Source organism: Capricornis sumatraensis, chromosome X (assembly GCF_032405125.1).
Source record: "Capricornis sumatraensis isolate serow.1 chromosome X, serow.2, whole genome shotgun sequence".
Lineage (NCBI taxonomy): Eukaryota > Metazoa > Chordata > Mammalia > Artiodactyla > Bovidae > Capricornis > Capricornis sumatraensis.
The window spans coordinates 88,357,233-88,373,496 of NC_091092.1; positions in this window are offsets into that span (position 1 = coordinate 88,357,233).

Genomic DNA, 16,264 nt, shown 5'->3' on the forward strand with positions numbered 1-16,264 from the left:
CAGAATTAGGCTTCCCTCTAATTCTGGGGGCCTAGAACCTTCTTACTGCTGATACTAGGTTTGATCTTAAGAAAGAATCAGTGTCATATTGGAACCTTACAGGTGTTGTGGGTATCAGCATAATTAAGCCAATTAAGACCTCTGAGAGGGACAAAGTCCATAAGATCCTAAGCAATAGAATCTCACTCTTAGAATTTGTAACATTTGTGCCAAAGCCTAGAAGAGCTGGTTTGTAAATTATCTTAATTTAGATCAAACTGAAATAGAAAAAATGATCCTGGGAAAATGTAATTTGCTAGTATGGGATAATGTCATATTAAATAAATCCAACAACAAGCCAGAATATAAAAATTAGTAATTGATTTAAAACAAAAATTTTGTTGTGAACATTTCAGGGGTAGAAGAAAATGTCCTATGTCTAACACACTTGGATGCTTGGTGGTTTCAGCCTGGTTGCCACTATTTTACTAGCTGTGTGCTGTTCCTAAGCTATTAGATGTCAAACCTCTTCATTCTTTTTGCCTCAGGTAGAAAGACTTAATTATTTGCTATCACTTAAAGAGAATGTGCACACCTATTCACATGAATAGGAAGAAATGAGAGGGTAAATGTGCAGAAGCCATGTGCTGAAGACTTTCCTGGGCATTCTGTGAACCTTGAATAGACTTACTAAAATGTCTCTGGGAGAACTTGTCAAGGTTTAGGGAATTGTGTTCACATAAAGTTAGCAATAGCAAGGAAGCAAGACAGACCAGGGACATTTCCTTTACCTTGGTGATTTGTATTAATCATGTGAATATTAGCATAACTGCTATTTAGTATTATCTCTGTTAGAGACCAAAGGATGAATTACTTTTAGAACCTTTAAGGAGAAATGAGGAATGGTGACTGGAGGTCTTCACAAACCATCATCCTTGGTTTTCAGGAGAAGGCAGATATACCTGAGAGAGAAACACTGACCAGAAATATACACAGAGACTAACCTTGAACAAAACACTTTTGATCTTTGTGATGGGGCAATTGTCTCTGGTGAATCTGCCTAGAACTTTGAAAGAGTGCATTAGTCAGAGGGGGAAGTCTCATCAAAGGCTTTTTTGTTTTTTAAAGAAAGTGTAGGAAATATCTGGTCACTACTTAATTAATCATTTTCAACTTAATTTTATTGCAAAATACAACACAAATACAGAAAATTGCATAACACAAAATTATAACTTATTGACTTAGAAGGAAAACACGCTTGTAACCACCACTCAAATAAGCAATTAGAACTTTGCCAGTCAATCCAGAAGGCCTCTCTCTACCCTGTCCAAAGACAACCCACTCCTTCCACGCTTAAATGTAACCACTATTCTAACGTTTATAATAATCACCTTCATGATTTTCCATACAGTTTTATCACACAAATGTATACTCAAACACTGAAGTTCAATTTTGCCTAGGTTTTTGAATATTTTTTTAAGTCTCTCGATCTATAGGTTCCCAATCTACCCTCCATTTTTTCACATCATTTATTCATTAGAGAAGGTAGATCATGAGACCTGTAGAGTTTTCTACATTCTTGACTTTAGTGATTGTATCCCTATGGTATAGTTTAGAATATTCTTTTTTTCTGTGTATTTCCTGTATATCAATAATTGAATCTGTGAGCTTGACCAGATATAGCTGTAACTTTTAAGCAAGAATACTTGAAGAGGAATTTTGAGTATTTCCATAAAGAGGCACATAATGTCAAGTTGTGACTGCTTTTTCAGTTAGCAAAAGTTAATGATGACTGGGAGCAACCCCACGTCCAAGGAGTGGCAGCTGTGCGGGCACAGGAGGGCCGAGAGGAGCTACTCCACGTTCAAGGTCAGAAGGGGTGGCTGTAAGGAGATAACCTCCCTCCAAGGTAAGGAGCAGCAGCTGTGCTTCGCTGGAGCAGCTGTGAAGAGAGACCCCACGTCCAAGGTAAGAGAAACCCAAGTAAGACAGTAGGTGTTATGAGAGGGCATCAGAGGGCAGACACACTGAAACCATACACAGAAATCTGATAACATGGACCACAGCCTTGTCTAACTCAATGAAACTAAGCTATGCCGTGTAAGGCCACCCAAGACGGATGGGTCATGGTGGAGAGTTCTGACAAAATGTGGTCTGCTGGAGAAGGAATGGTAAACCACTTCAGTATTCTTGCCTTGAGAACCCCATGAACAGTATGAAAAGGCAAAATGATAGGATATTGAAAGAGGAACTCCCCAGGTCAGTAGGTGAAAACATGCTACTGGAGATCAGTGGAGAAATAACTCCAAAAAGAATGAAGGGATGGAGCCAAAGCAAAAACAATACCCAGTGGTGAATATGACTGGTGATAGAAGCAAGGTCTGATGCTGTAAAGAACAATATTGCATAGGAACCTGGAATGTTAGGTCCATAAATCAAGACAAATTGGAAGTAGGCCAACAGGAGATAGCAAGAGTGAATGTCGACATTCTAGGAATCAGCAAACTAAAATGAACTGGAATGGGTGAATCTAACTCAGATAACCATATTATCTACTACTGTGGGCAGGAATCTCTTAGAAGAAATGGAGTAGCCATCATGGTCAACAAAAGAGTCTGAAATGCAGTACTTGGATGCAATCTCAAAAACGACAGAATGATCTCTGTCATTTCCAAGGCAAATCACTCAATATCATAGTATCCAAGCCTATGTCCCAACCAGTAACACTGAAGAAGCTGAAGTTGAACGGTTCTATGAAGACCTACAAGATCTTTTAGAACTAACACCCAAAAAAGATGTCCTTTTCATTATAGGGGACTGGAATGCAAAAGTAGGAAGTCAAGAAACACCTGGAGTAACAGGCAAATTTGGCCTTGGAATACAGAATGAAGCAGGGCAAAGGCTAATAGAGTTTTGCCAAGCGAATGCACTGGTCATAGCAAACACCCTCTTCCAACAACACAAGAGAAGACTCTACACATGGACATCACCAGATGGTCAACACCAAAATCAGATTGATTATATTCTTTGCAGTCAAAGATGGAGAAGCCCTATACAGTCAGCAAAAACAAAACCAGGAGCTGACTGCAGCTCAGATCATGAACTCCTTATTGCCAAATTCAGACGTTAACTGAAGAAAGTAGGGAAAACCGCTAGACCATTCAGGTATGACCTAAATCAAATCCCTTATGATTATGCAGTGGGTGAGAAATAGATTTAAGAGACTAGATCCGATAGACAGAATGCCTGATGAACTATGGACGGAGGTTCCTGACATTGTACAGGAGACAGGGATCAAGACCATCCCATGGAAAAGAAATGCACAAAAGCAAAATGGCTGTCTGAGGAGGCCTTACAAATAGCTGTGAAAAGAAGAGAAGTGAAAAGCAAAGGAGAAAAGGAAAGATATAAGCATCTGAATGCAGAGTTCCAAAGAAGAGCAAGGAGAGATAAGAAAGCCTTCCTCAGTGAGAAATGCAAAGAAATAGAGGAAAACAATAGAATGGGAAAGACTAGAGATCTCTTCAAGAAAATTAGAGATACCAAGGGAATATTTCATGTAAAGATGGGCTCAATAAAGGACAGAAATGGTATGGACCTAACAGAAGCAGAAGATATTAAGAAGAGGTGGCAAGAATACACAGAAGAACTGTACAAAACAGATCTTCATGACCCAGATAATCACAACGGTGTGATCACTCACCTAGAGCCAGACATCCTGGAATGTGAAGTCAGTGGGCCTTAGAAAGCATCACTATGAACAAAGCTAGTGGTGGTGATGGAATTCCAGTTGAGCTATTTCAAATCCTGAAAGATGATGCTTTGAAAGTGCTGCACTCAATATGCTAGCAAATTTGGAAAACTCAGCAGTGGCCACAGGACTGGAAAAGGTCAGTTTTCATTCCAATCCCAAAGAAAGACAATGCCAAAGAATGCTTAAACTACCACATGATTGCACTCATCTCACATGCTAGTAAAGTAATGCTCAAAATTCTCCAAGCCAGGCTTCAGCAATACGTGAACCATGAACTTCCAGAAGTTCAAGCTGGTTTTAGACAAGGCAGAGGAACCAGAGATCAAATTTCCAACATTCACTGGATCATCGAAACAGCAAGAGAGTTCCAGAAAAACATATCTTTCTGCTTTGTTGACTATGCCAAAGCCTTTGTGGATCACAATAAACTGTGAAAAATTCTGAAATAGATGGGAGTACCAGACCACCTGACCTGCTTCTTGAGAAAACTGTATGCAGGTCAGGAAGCAACAGTTAAAACTGGACATGGAACAACAAAGTGGTTCCAAATAGGGAAAGGAGTATGTCAAGGCTGTATGTTGTCACCCTGCTTATTCAACTTATATGCAGAGTACATCATGAGAAACGCTGGGTTGGAAGAAGCACAAGCTGGAATCAAGATTGCCGGGAGAAATATCAATAACCTCAGATATGTAGTGACACCACCCTTATGGCAGAAAGTGAAGAGGAAGTAAATAGCTTCTTGATGAAAGTGAAAGAGGAGAGTGAAAAAATTGGCTTAAAGCTCAACATTCAGAAAATGAAGATCATGGCATCCGGTCCCATCACTTCATGGGAAATAGATGGGGAAACAGTGGAAACAGTGTTAGACTTTATTTTGGGGGGCTCCAAAATCACTGCAGATAGTGATTGCAGCCATGAAATTAAAAGACGCTTACTCCTTGGAAGGAAAGTTATGACCAACTTATATAGCATATTAAAAAGCAGAGATATTACTTTGCCAGCAAAGGTCTGTCTAGTCAAGGCTATGGTTTTTCCAGTGGTCATGTATGGATGTGAGATTGGACTGTGAAGAAAGCAGAGCGGTGAAGAATTGATGCTTTTGAACTGTGGTGTTGGAGACTCTTGAGAGTCCCTTGGACTGCAAAGAGGTCTAAGCAGTCCATCCTAAAGATAAGTCCTGGGTGTTCATTGGAAGGACTGATGCTAAAGCTGAAACTCCAGTACTTTGGCCACCTCATGCAAAGAGTTGACTCATTGGAAAAGACCCTGATGCTGGGAGGGATTGGGGGCAGGAAGAGAAGGGGATGACAGAGGATGAGATGACTGGATGGCATCACCGACTCAATGGACATGAGTTTGGAACAACTCCGGGAGTTGATGATGGACAGGGAGGCCTGGCGTGCTGCAATTCTTGAGGTTGCAAAGATTTGGACACGACTGAGCGACTGAACTGAACTGAAGTGAACTGAAACAATTTTTCTTACTACACTCTCTGAATTTAAGATGGCCCTTCAGCAACCAGTGGAAGCCTCTTCAAGTTGAATTCTGAGTGGTTTTGAGACTATGCTAGTGGTCCTTCATGTTTTTTTTTTTATTATCTGGTAAGACAAAATGTACCAGACCAATTTTATATATTTCTGCCAAACCAGAAATACTGGTTCTCAATGATAAAGTTCAGTTCAGTTCAGTCGCACAGTCATGTCCGATGCTGGGACCCCAGCCATCTCATCCTCTGTTGTCCCCTTGTCCTCCTGCCCCCAATCCCTCCCAGCATCAGAGTCTTTTCCAATGAGTCAACTCTTCACATGAGGTGGCCAAAGTACTGGAGTTTCAGCTTTAGCATCAGTCCTTCCAATGAACACCCAGGACTTATCTTTAGGATGGACTGCTTATATACTTATTTACTTGATTTACCCCACCTACACATGTATTAATAGAGTTCTTAGTATTGCCATCACCAATATGATTAGAGAAAACAGATTTTTTTTTCATAAGCTCTTCACATTGTCTGCCAGTACATTATGGTTGAACTACATTTATCTGATAATAACTCACTTTTGTTGAGTATTTCCTGGGTGCAGGTTGTATTTCAATTACTTTCTATGAATTTTCTTATTTCATTTTCCCTATCATTCTGTGAATAAGGTAATCTTATCAATATATTTTACAGAGAAGAAATGGATGTTTAAAGAAGCTGAATGAATTATCCAAGATCGTATAACTAGTAAGTAGTGGGCTTTGTGTTCAAGCACAGACAGTACAATTATAAGGCCATACTGGCTTGTAACATCTATTATATACTAAAAAAGGAATCACGAGATTAGGTAGGTTTAAATCACAAAATGAGAAAAGATGGAAACATCTTAGATTATCTGGAGAGATTGGAAATATTGGTGAATTTTTGAGAGAAAGGATATTACAGTGAAGCTCTTTTATGAGAACATGTTTTCTTCCTGAAGTAGGAGATAATCCTGTGGAGATTGTTAAGGCAGAATGAAATAAAAAAATGAGGAATGGGAGAAAATTCAGGATAGACTTTTGAGGGGAGGTGGCTGATTTGAGAATGTAAAATTATTTTCTGAAGAATTCCATTTAAACAAAAGTAGTTTATATTGAAAAACATAACATGCTCAGGCTTTGAGATTCCTCTCTTTCTCCAGTGTACATCTAACTTCATTAGGCAGCCTAGAGCACAGAGTTTTAAGTTTCACCCAGGTTTTATGAATAGTAGTGCCAAATGCACTGGAAGGAGAAGAGGAATATATCAAGGGACTAGCGAGCACAGGGTTAAGAACACTGTATTGGATGCCTTATATTGGTTCTCTCAGCATTGGTTCTTCAAGCTCCATTCATAAATATCCCTCTCTATACTGAAGAGTGGAGAAGGCAATGGCACCCCACTCCAGTACTCTTGCCTGGAAAATCCCATGGATAGAGAAGCCTGGTAGGCTGCAGTCCATGGGGTTGCTGAGAGTCGGACACGACTGAAAGACTTCACTTTCAGTTTCACTTTCATGCATTGGAGAAGGAAATGGCAACCCACTCCAGTGTTCTTGCCTGGAGAATCCCAGGGATGGGGAGCCTGGTGGGCTGACATCTATGGGGTCGCACAGAGTCGGACACGACTGAAGTGACTTAGCAGCAGTAGCAGCAGCATACTGAAGAGACTGGGCAGCAGCTTAATTCTCCATTTCCTAGAGTTTTTAACTTAGTAGGATTCCAGATGCATTTTACCTTCTGTCAATCTGATGCACACTGATCAGATTTATTTTAGAGGCATTTTAAGTGTAGAGAGATGTAAGACGGGCATGCTGGTGTTGTGAATGTAGCTAGGGAGCTAACAATTCTGGTGGAATTTCCTGCTTCCAAGAAAGCAATTAAGAGCTAACAATTCTGGTGGAATTTCCTGCTTCTAGGAAAGCAATTAAGACAGCCTATGCCTAAAGCCAACAGATGTACTGGAAACATCCTGATTCCCCACTCAACTGTGGCAGCTGCCCTTGGGGACCAACTTTGCTGAATGAGTATAATAATCATTCTGAGAGGCCATGAATAAACCTGTATCTCCAGGCCCTAGAAAGACAGTATTTATATGCTCCTAACTCCTGAAGTCAGAGAAGGCAATGGCACCCCACTCCAGTACTCTTGCCTGGAAAGTCCCATGGACGGAGGAGCCTGGTAGGCTGTAGTCCATGGGGTCGCTAAGAGTCGGGCACGACTGAGCGACTTCACTTTCGCTTTTCACTTTCATGCATTGGAGAAGGCAATGGCACCCCACTCAAGTATTCTTGCCTGGAGAATCCCAGAGACAGAGGAGCCTAGTGGGCTGCCGTTTATGGGGTCACACAGAGTCGGACACGACTGAAGCGATTTAGCAGTAGCAACAACTCCTGAAATTAATCCCTGTGCTAATTAACATAGAATGCTTTCTGCTAACAGCAACCAGACATTGACTAATACAAGTACCAAAAGATTGGGGTTCAAATAAAAGGCCTGCCATTTAAAACTATTTTCTTTGTTTGATATCCTTAACCACTCTGTGCCTCATTTTCCTTATATGATGAGTGGAGATGAACCCACACCCACACATACACTCTGAGGCGCTAGAGGCAAACGTCATGGTGAGTATAAAGATCCACAGGGGCTGGAATTGTAAGACACTTCAGTAACATCATCATTACTAAACACCAATATGGTAAATTGTGGGACATCATGGATGAAATGCCTGATACCCAAACGTGTGTAAACAGGAAGAAAATAGCCTAATTTTGAAGTTAAATGGGGGGAAATGTTATCTCAATACTAAGGTAATCCTTAATGACTGCAATGTCAACACCATACTCTATCCAATGTTTCCAGTCATAGGTGAGAATGTAATCACAAAAGAGGTTAAACTATCAAGCAGTTGTTTTCATACAAATTCACACAGACTTAATATGGGAAATATGAAGGAGAGGGTGTCTTCATTCTTCAGTCTCCAAATGTAGTATGCATCACACCCAAGACAGCCAAGGGGATAATGCCAGTTTTAAACATCTGGTGGAGGGATGAGCACAGTAATATAATGTTGTAATAAAACAGTCAAGCATGATGTCAATACACTTCACTCAGTTCTTTGACGTACTGCAACCCACACTAACTGAGCGCTGGCTTTGCACTTGCCCCTGTGTGGGCAGATTCACACTATGAATCTGCATCATGTAGGGACAATGTAGGGACAAGTTGAGTGCCAATAAGACTAACAACTAAAATGGATTAAAACACACCAGCTGTGATTAAATATGGTGTTCATAGTGGCTCTAAAGGAACGAAGACCTCATGGTCGCTGTGATTAAATACTAGGAAATAGATTCATTATTTGGAAATTGGGTAAGCAGAGGCAAATAATGAAACCGTTATCCTGTGTGTGGCACATGAACTATAACACTGGTTACCAAACAGTGGATGAGGGAAGTGTCTCATCAGAGAAGAATTTCATCTAATAAATGAAGAAGCATAGATAGAATGAAAAGACCTCCATTTTCAACCTCAAATGACACAAGCACTGTAGGCAATGAGCACCAGTATCTGCTTGCTCTACAAAAATAGGGACAACCATACAGTATTCCCCTCCCAGGGGATGAATGCCACACTGCCTCTGAGCCATTCTTGCCAAATTAGAAGACTGAACCAGAAGACAAGGTCTAAACTCCAATTTGCAGGAAAAGCTGGGGACATAGGAGTGTATTAAATGATGCCAATGAGATGAAATCAGCAAAATGCTGCATGTGAATGACTCTGTAGAGCAAAGGATTCATTTCTCATGAGAAACAGAGAGAGCAAGAGAAGGGGAATTTTACAGAGAACTAGTAGGCATATTGAAAAACTGCAGTGCCTGAGACTAAATGGGATCCAGAATTGGTGAAAACGTTAACATTTATGAGAGAGTAAAGAAGATGCATGTTCAATCCCTGGGTCAGAAAGATCCTCTGGAAGAGGAAATGGCAACCCACTCCAATAGTCTTGCCTGGAGAATCCCATGGACAAAGCCTGGCAGGATGCAGTCCATAGGGTCGCAGACAGTCGGACATGACTGAACAGGCACACACACCACCACGCAAGGGAAACTTTGGGCTTCCCATGTGGCTCAGTGGGGAAGGAATCCACCCGCAATCAGAAGATCTCCTGGAGAAGGGCATGACAACCCACTCCAATATTATTCCATGGAGAATCCCATGGACAGGAACCTGGCAAGCTACAGTCCATAAGGTCACAACGAGTCAACACAACTGAGTAGAGCACACAAGGGAAACTTTACTGTGAATACTGAAGATACTAAGTGGCCATTAACTCTTGTCTAGGCATGATAATGGGCTTCCCTGGTGGCTCAGACTGTAAAGAATCAACCTGCAATGAAGGAGACCGATGTTCATTCCCAGGTTGGGAAGATCTGCTGGAGAAAGGAGTGGTTACCTATTCCAGTATTCTCCCCTGGAGAACCCCATGGACAGAGGAGCCTGGTGGGCCACAGTCCACGGGGTCACAAAAAATAGGCCATGACTGAGTGACTAACACTTTAACACTTCAGGCATGATAATGGCATGCATTTTGTCACTAAAGTTGTCTTTATCTTTAAGAGCTATATTATGAAATATCTGTGGATTGACTGATAAAATGTTTAAGATTTGTCTGAAGAAAACCTAGAGGGATGGGGAAATTAATAGGTTTACCTGAAGTAAAATTGACCAAGAATTACACTTGAAGTTGGGTGGACTTACATGGGAGTACATTATAATAGTTAACCTGTTGTGTGTTGGTTTGAAAATATCTATAATAGACAGTTGTTTAAAATATCCAAATCTACAAAATAGACTAATGAAATAAGAATTTCTGGATATAGAGCCAGTATTAGAATTTGTAAAAGTTAACTTCAAGTGAATATAAGTGAAGGTTCAGAATTAAAGGTAAATAAATAAGGCCTTACTTTTTTCTTATTTGTTTTTTGGACATTTGTTTGTTCCTTTTTGTTTTTGTTTGCTATGAGAAGTCAGGAAGCACCCATTTTCTGATTCATCTGCTCCAGGACATCACAGGTCTCCATGGCTTCCATTTCCCTGCTGCACTGTTTTTTTTTTCAGGTTAAGGTGACAACCTCATGCAGTCACACAGCTTTCTTTGCAAGAGCTCCAGGCATCTCTATTGCATTCCAAGTACCACTACCTTCCTGTGCCACATCTGGCCTTCTCAATAAAAAAGGCAAAAACCAGAGAAGTCCCCAACACATTCTCCATACATCTCACTGGGCAGGACTTGATCACAGAGTCACCTTTAGCTATAGAGGAGGCTGAAAAATCATCACTTGACAAAGAGACTTGGTGTAGCCATGACTGGATTGGAGAAACCCCAAGTCCCACCTGGGGACCAAACATGTTACTGCTTTGACCAAAATTAGTTTTTCCTACCACAGAGCATTGGCAGGAAATCCTGAGGGTAAGAAATGAACAAATCTAGTGAGAAAGGAAAAGCAGAGCTCCTAGAGCCGAAAATCAAGTCAAGGGTAAGGAATAAATATGCACTGAAGGGAATACATTCACAGGATTGAGTCACATACACTGTCCAAGCACTTTCACACCTGCTGTATTGTTCAGTCCTCACAACAATTGTGCAAAGGAGGGATGCGGCATTATCTCCTTGTTTTGATGAGGGACCAGAGCTTCCTAGAGGAAGGGAAAGGTGTCTTGTTGGGGTTCTGATTGGTGGCTCCACCACACATTACTCTGCACCTCTGCCAGGGGTTCTAACAGCCACCCCCTGGCTCAGCAAAATCACTGTGGGAAATACTGACAGGGCAAGGGAATGAAGTCCACTGTTTGCTCAGCACTGTGCTGGGCATATTCCAGTTCAGGAAGGGGGCCTACTTTGGTTCCGGCCCTACTGTGATGGTAGATGATGTTTGCAGTTAGGGCTCACCTAGTGGCTCACAACTGCTCCTGTCCCACATTCGTCATTCTGCACACAAGGTCACAAGTGAAAACTGTAAACATAGGAACTCAGTTATGGGCTAAGAAAGGACTTTAGGGCCTAACTCAGGATGTGTGAAGCTTGATGTACTGACCATAGGTAGAGGTGCTGCCAAGCTGATCACATAGACAGCAGGTCTGGTAAATGTTCACAAGGAATGACCTTGATGTATATTTATCCCATGAGCATCTGCTGAGTCCAGCAGGCTTCTGCCATAACAGCAAGTATAGTTCCTATAAACCTTTCTTGTGCCTCATAATGCCATTTCATGACAGTAAACGATTGCCACTCACAGAGGCAGAGTGGTTCTTTATCGTGTCAGCTTTGTTCCCCTGACATATTTGACCCAATGCCAGAATTAATATCTTGTTGATATTAATTGTTTCATGCATGTTGTTGTTCCAAGCATGTTCCATGTTGTTCCTTATGCAATAAAAGAAGCAAAGTCTTCAGATACCGAAGTGAGAAAGGAGAAGTAGTAGATTGTTGCTATTACTGTCAATCATGTTGGGTTTCTATCAGAAAAGAGTGACCTGAAGGGAGAGAAATGGTGAACAGTTTGTTTCTACATAGATTGAGCCTAGATATATCTGTTTTTTTTTTTTTTTCTGTCTTTCTCACCTGAGATGGCTGAGCTTCTTTGATGAGGTTTGGAAGGGAGTGTACAATTGCGCTGCTCATGAACCATGAACTCCCTGATGTTCAAGCTGGTTTTAGAAAAGGCAGAAGAACCAGAGATCAAATTGCCAACATCCGCTGGATCATGGAAAAAGCAAGAGAGTTCCAGAAAAATATCTATTTCTGCTTTATTGACTATGCCAAAGCCTTTGACTGTGTGGATCACAATAAACTGTGGAAAATTCTGAAAGAGATGGGAATACCAGACCACCTAACCTGCTTCTTGAGAAACCTATATGCAGGTCAGGAAGCAACAGTTAGAACTGGACATGGAACAACAAACTGGTTCCAAATAGGAAAAGGAGTACGTCAAGGCTGTATATTGTCACTCTGCTTATTCAACTTATACGCAGAGTACATCATGAGAAATGCTGGACTGGAAGAAACCCAAGCTGGAATCAAGATTGCCAGGAGAAATATCAATAACCTCAGATATGCAGATGACACCACCCTTATGGCAGAAAGTGAAGAGGAACTAAAAAGCCTCTTGATGAAAGTGAAAGAGGAGAGTGAAAAAGTTGGCTTAAAGCTCAACATTCAGAAAACGAAGATCATGGCATCTGGTCCCGTCACTTCATGGGAAATAGATGGGGAAACAGTGAAAACAGTGTCAGACTTTATTTTTGGGGGCTCCAAAATCACTGCAGATGGTGACTGCAACCATGAAATTAAAAGACGCTTATTCCTTGGAAGAAAGGTTATGACCAACCTAGATAGCATATTGAAAAGCAGAGACATTACTTTGCCAACTAAGGTCTGTCTAGTCAAGGCTATGGTTTTTCCAGTGGTCATGTATGGATGTGAGAGTTGGACTGTGAAGAAGGCAGAGCGCCAAAGAATTGATGCTTTTGAACTGTGGTGTTGGAGAAGACTCTTGAGAGTCCCTTGGACTGCAAGGAGATCCAACCAGTCCATTCTGAAGGAGATCAACCCTGGGATTTCTTTGGAAGGAATGATGCTAAAGCTGAAACTCCATTACTTTGGCCACCTCATGCAAAGTGTTGACTCATTGGAAAAGACTCTCATGCTGGGAGGGATTGGGGGCAGGAGGAGAATGGGATGACAGAGGATGAGATGGCTGGATGGCATCACTGACTCGATGGACATGAGTCTGAGTGAACTCCGGGAGTTGGTGATGGACACGAAGGCCTGGCATGCTGCGATTAATGGGGTTGCAAAGAGTCGGACACGACTGAGCGACTGAACTGAACTGAACTGAACTGAATCTTAAAGTATTTCACCCACTGAGAAAAGAAAGCTACTATTAGAGGTCTGAGAAATCAGTGTGGATAATTTCTTATTTCACTTAATTTAATTCTGTGTAGAAAATAAATGGTCTGTAATGAAAAGCCTTTTTAATTCTCTTCTCTCTGGTAGGATTCAGGACATTCTCACTCACTCATTTGTTGAAACATCACATCCATTACTTGGCAGGCTTGTCAGAAGGAGGGGAAATGCAATATTCCCCTAAAATATTGGAGATGTGGCTGGAAAGACATACAGTGAATTATGCACATGCCTACAGTGGGCTAGCAAAGGCTGCTTCTAAATTTTTCTTATCAACCCAAAAGAGCATGGAAACCTTGTTATTTCTATGCTTGTGTGTCTTCTAGATGCATGCTACAAGATGGTTAATCTTGAAAACATATGTTGAATCAAGTAAACCAGACACAAAGGACAAATGTATGATTCCACAGATATGAAAAGTATAGAATAGGCAAATTCATAGAGACAGTTGAAAGTAGGTTAGAGGATACCGTGGACTGGGTGGTAGGGTTTAGTGTGAACAGATGTTTGCAAAGGAATGAAAAATTTTGAAAAGAGTGGTGACAGTTCTACAATATTGTGAACCTAATTAATCCCATTGAATTGTACACTTGAAATTGTTAAAAGAGGAATGTCATGCTATGTATAAATTTACCACAATAAAAATATTTTAAAATCCTTAGCACTTTTTGATTAGGAGTCAGAAGTGTCTCCCAAGGGCCAGATGGAGTCATTGGAAGCAGAATATAAGTCTGTCTCTGCATAATATTGACAGAACCCAGGCAGGGTGACCAGTACACAGCAAGGGCTCCATAGATAGTACATGCTTAGTTGCTCAGCTGTGTTTGACTCTATGTGATCCCATGGACTGTAGCCCACCAGGCTCCTCTGCCCAGGGGATTTCCCAAGTAAGAATACTGGAGTGGATTGCAGTTTCTTCTCAAGGGGATCTCTCCAAGCTAGGCATCCAACCTGCGTCTGATCCACCAAAGAAGCCTGAGAAATGAATTGGCTTATTATAAAACATTCTGTTACAATTGTAGAAGGCAGGAAAAGAAGCTTATCATAATGGATAGAAAGCATCTACAAACATAACTGATTTTAATGCAACTATTTCAATAATCATTTTCTGAATGGTCTATAAATTCCAAATAAATGTCATAGTGGATTTTATAAATTTACAAGTAAGTATTGTCAACAGGAACATATTTAAATTTTTTTTTTATTTTCAATTGAAAGATAATTACAATATTGTGTTGGTTTCTAACATACATCCACATGGATCAGCCCAGATATATGTATGTCCTCATTTTATATTAATCCATTTTATATTAACTGTTTCTGATAGGGTAAAGCGATGGGAAAAATCATATTATTCTAACAGTAAGCAAGAGAACTTGGAAATAGCTATATTATTTTCAGATTGTCAGGAGCATTAAAAAATCACATCTACATAACTGTCATAACCACAAGAATCCTAAGAAGTCATGACTACTAAATGTGAGTCAGTATCCTGGATGGGATCCTGGACATTAGAGAAAAGGACATTAGAGAAAAGCTAAGAGAGTATGAATAAAGCATAGGCTTTGTTTAATGATTATTATCAATATTAGTATATTAATGTGATAAATGTACCATATTAACATAAAATGATAATAATATGAGAATTGTCACTGTTTATAGTAATTCTAAAAATCTAAAAACTGTTGCAAAATGTAAAGTTTATTTTTAATAAGCACATTGCTACCATGTTGCAGTACTTTCAGTTATCTTGGGGGTCTCCAAACAGATATTATTTAAGACATAAAATGTCATTTTCTTTAAAAGATTTGTTTTAAAAATAGTGTCTGAAAACTTCCCAAATTTAAGGAAAAGAAATGAAAAATCAAAAAACTATAGGCTCCGGGAAATGAGAGAATTCAAAATTGGATAAACTCAAAATATTCTTTTTCAACACTTTGAATTACTGAAAGCTCAAGACCAAGAAAATAATCAAGAAATGAAACACTCAGAAATGATATGTTATTTAGAGAGGGAAACAGATTTTAGTAGATTTTTTTTTGTCTCAAACCATGGAGGACATAAGGAAGTGGTATGTCATTTTTCCCAGTCCTGTTTGTTTTGGAGGTTGTACAATGTGATGATTGATTGACATATACATAAAGAAATGATAAACACAATCAAATTAATTAACATACCCATCACCTCATATAATGACCTTTTTTTGTGGTGACAGCACATACAAACTCTTCCTTGCAATGCCAAGTATTATTAAATCCAATCACAATGCTGTACATTAGATTACCATAAATTATTCATCTTGTACCTAAGAGATTGTGTCCTTGACCAATATTTATTGAGTTCTTTAGAAAAGAATTCATAACCTTAAATTTTACATATGGAGATACATTCCTTTAGGAATGAGGGGAAAGAAAAGACATACTCAAAACAAGGAAAGTTACAATAATTAGTCAATTACAAATATATCCCTAGAAAAATGGTTTAAGGAAGCTCTCCAAACACAAAGGAAGGATATAACTAGAGAAAACTTACAGCTTCAGAATGGAAAGAAGAAAGATGGAATGTTAAAGAAGTGTATAAATATATACCAGCCAGAATGGCCTTCATCAAAATGTTTACAAATAATAAATGGTAGAGAAATTGTGGAGAAAAGGGAACCCTCCTACACTGTTGGTAGGAATGTAAATTGGTGCAGTCACTGTGCAGAACACTAAGGATTTTCCTTAAAACACTAAAAATAGAGTCGCCATATGATTCAGCAACCCAAATCTCAGGTATCTATCCAGAAAAGAAGAAAACTATTAATTCAAACAGATACATGCACCTTTATGTTCATAGCACCAAGTATCTACAATAGTCACACATGGAAGCAACCTAAATATCCTTTGACAGATGAATGGGTAAAGATGTCCTGTATATATAGATATAGATACACACATTTATTGCTTAGTCACTAAGTTGTGTCCGGCCCTTTGCAACCCCATGAACACATGCAGCAAGCCGGGCTTCCCTGTCCTTCAGCATCTCCCAGAGTTTGCTGAAACACGTGACCATTGAGTTGGT